Source organism: Dipodomys ordii, unplaced genomic scaffold (assembly GCF_000151885.1).
Source record: "Dipodomys ordii isolate 6190 unplaced genomic scaffold, Dord_2.0 Scaffold36, whole genome shotgun sequence".
In the NCBI taxonomy this organism is placed as follows: Eukaryota; Metazoa; Chordata; class Mammalia; order Rodentia; family Heteromyidae; genus Dipodomys; species Dipodomys ordii.
Window position 1 is genome coordinate 29,920 of NW_012267252.1, and position 3,277 is coordinate 33,196.

Here is a 3,277-nt window from a genome sequence, read left to right on the forward strand (position 1 = left end):
TTCTCTGACTCTGGGAAGCCCTTGTCTTCCCCACCCCTCTGGATCACTTCTGTCTGTCTGTAGACTGTCATCTTCCACTCTTGTGCCTTGTCCTTCCTCTTCCGGCTCCGGGATAGCCCTGCATTGGGAGCTGTTGCACAGATATGAACGTATGTATGTGTGCATGCGTGGATGCGTGGATGTATATACTGTGTGGCCTCCTACGCCTGCAGCCTGAAAAACCAGAAGACCCATGGATTCCTTAAGGAACCCAACAAATAGACACAAACTGGTAAAGCAGCCACAAAAGCAAAGAGGGAGGCCAGTACTGCACAGCACTCCAGAACAAACAGGACAGGACATCGGCCTCTCTGAGTTCCCACCGTGAAGCAACAGACGCGGGACGTGGGGCCAGCGGCATGGCACACGCCAGGGCCCAAGCTGGCCTCTAAAAGAACTGTGGTCCCTTGATTATGAACTCCGCACACCAGCCTTGGCCGATACGTCAAAACCACCTAATAAAATTAAGGTTAGATCAAGCCATCAATCAGTCCTCGCCTTTCCAGTAACTCAGAGCCAGATAGGACCTCAGTGGGTGGGGAGGACAAATCAGAAGAGGAGGAAAAGGAGGATGAGGAACAGGATACTGGGGATGAAGAGGAACAACCCACCCAGGGAAAAGGCCAACAAGAGTGTAAGAGGCTTAGCCTTCGGTTTGTTGAAAAGCTTAAAAATGCATGTGCCCAATATGGCCCGACTGCCCCTTATATGTTAGCCTTATTAGAAAACCAAAGTGCGCGCTGGCTCACCCCTAATGATTGGAAGTTCCTGGCCCGCGCCACCCTTAATGGGGGTGATTTTCTTTTATGGAATGTGGACTTTAAGGAACAATGTAGAGAGACTGCAAAAAAAATTGGCTAAAACATCTTCAAAAACCTGGACCTATACTAAACTTTTGGGTAATGCGCCCTTTGATACCAATGCTAAACAGGTGCGCTTTCCTACCGGACTTTTGGCACAAATTCAAAATGCTGGCCTTTATGCTTGGAAGCGGCTCCCTCAAAAGGGATCGGCTACTTCCCTGGCAAAAGTTAGACAGGGGCCAGATGAACCCTACAGTGACTTTGTCTCGTGGCTTAACTTGGCTGCAGAAAGGCTTCTTGGGCCCAGTGAAAGTGAAAATGTCTTTGTTAAACATCTTGCCTTTGAAAATGCTAACCAGGCACGTCAAGATGTCCTCCGGCCACATAAAAACAAGGGTGACCTCTCTGAGTTCGTCAGGCTTTGTGCTGGAGTAGGGACTGCTCACGCCATGGGGCTCGCCATAGGTGCTGCTTTTACCAAGGCATTTCAAAGTTCAGTCCCCGGCTCCCTTATTTGCTTTAATTGTAAACAACCTGGTCACTTTGCGCATGAGTGTCCCTTCGGCAAACGAAGCCAAGGGACAATGCCCTCCCAAGCTACAGGTAGACCACTCCCTTTGTCCCAAATGTGGTAAGGGCTGTCATTGGGCCAAGGAATGTAGATTTAAAACAAATGCCCTTGGACAACCCATTCTCTCTGGTTTTCTTGGGAAACTTCCCTTGGGGCCAGCCCCTGGCCCCGACTATCCCCAAAACAAGCCCAGGGGCGATAGGGTTTGTCCCCTCCCAAACTCCCGGTCCTACACAAGCCCCCCACCTCTCTCCACGATTGCCTCCCTCCAGCAGGCAACCCCAGGCAGTGCAGGACTGGACCTCTGTGCTGCCACCAACACAGTACTAGACTCTGTACAAGGACCTCAAATAATATCCACTGGGACCCTGGGACCCCCTCCGTCTCATATGTGTGCCCTTATTCTTGGAAGAGCCTCTGCTACCTTACAAGGTGTCCAAGTTTTTCCTGGTATTATTGATAATGATTATACAGGAGAAATAAAAATTTTGGCCACGGCCATTAATGGGATTGCAGTTATTCCAGCTGGAAGTAGGCTTGCACAATTGGTACTGCTCCCATTAAATTCAGGGGGTTCTTCTACTGCTCAGACCACACCGCGAGGAACTGCTTCTTTGGGGTCTTCTGATCCATATTGGGTTCAGCCTATCACTCAAAAAAGACCCACCCTCACCCTGCGAATTGAAGGAAAGGAGTTTCAGGGAATTTTGGATACTGGTGCAGATGCCACAGTTATTTCCCAAAAATATTGGCCACCAAGTTGGCCCCTTACCTCATCCCTAACTGACCTTAAAGGCATAGGGCAGTCAAAAAACCCTTTGGTCAGCTCCAGGGTTAATTGGACTGACAAAGAGGGCAATAAGGGAACTGTTACTCCTTTTGTTGTTCCTGACCTCCCTGTTAACCTAGGGGGCCGGGATATCTTGACCCAGATGAAAGTTATCCTTGCTAGTCCCAATTCTGTGGTTACACATCAAATGCTCCCTATGGATTTTGTCCCTGGTACGGGTCTTGGAAAATCAGGACAAGAAATCATTGAGCCCATCCAAGCTACCCAAAAAACAGATAAACATGGGCTTGGATATTCGGATTTTTAGTATCGGCCCCAAGGTGGCTGCCAGAATGCTTGATAAAACAGGTGAATGGCTGACCACAACCGGGGAAACCTTCCCCCCCGAGGATGATTCCTTTTCTCTTACAGATGCAGCTAGAACTCCAGACATGGACCCTCCTGTTTGAATTTATTAAATAACAGATTGATCTCTTGGCTTCTAAGCCCATACAGGCTCATCACCATCGCCTTGATATGGCAGACCAAGGCATTGAGATCTAGGATTTACCCCAGGATTTTAATTAGTGTTTTGCCATGAGCTTGTTCCAGTGGGAACCCCCCCTCTTCCCTTTTCTTATTTAGAAAACCCTTCTCCTTATTCATAACTCCTGACCACTCAACGGGCAAGACCTATTGCGCCCTTGCCATAAGGGATAGGTTTGCCCTCCTCCTATAGGCCCCTCCGCTTGGGGGAGGATGCACTTATGGGAGGAAGAAAAAATGCTCTAATCAAGGGTGCAGGTAAGACTGCCGGAGGATGGATCCGAGAGATCCCAAAACCCAAGACCCCTGAGTGGCAAGCTCTGGTGCATGACGGTTGGCATGCATACCCACAAGCCATCTCCTCAAAAAACATGCCAAGGCCTGTAAAATTCCCCTCCCCGAGTGAGGACGCTCACTCGGGAGCAGAGAAAAACGTTGGGCCCTTAGAGGAACAGTGTCGCTACCGCCTCGACCAGCAAGGAAGACGCAACACCGAACTCTTCTCTCTGCAGTTTATTCAGGACCTTTGAGTAATCTTCTGACCCCAAC

At 49.4% G+C, this 3,277-nt stretch overlaps 1 protein-coding gene across 1 annotated transcript in view; it reads right to left on the reverse strand.

Annotated features, from left to right (window-relative positions):
- Positions 1-292: 292 nt before the first annotated feature.
- The window catches only part of Pdlim1 (PDZ and LIM domain 1), a 31,965-nt gene continuing 28,980 nt past the window's right edge, over positions 293-3,277 (reverse strand). Inside the window, exon 7 of the mRNA XM_013017664.1 lies at positions 293-304. The gene's annotated coding sequence lies outside the window, so the exon portion shown is untranslated. The remainder of the gene's footprint in view (positions 305-3,277) is intronic.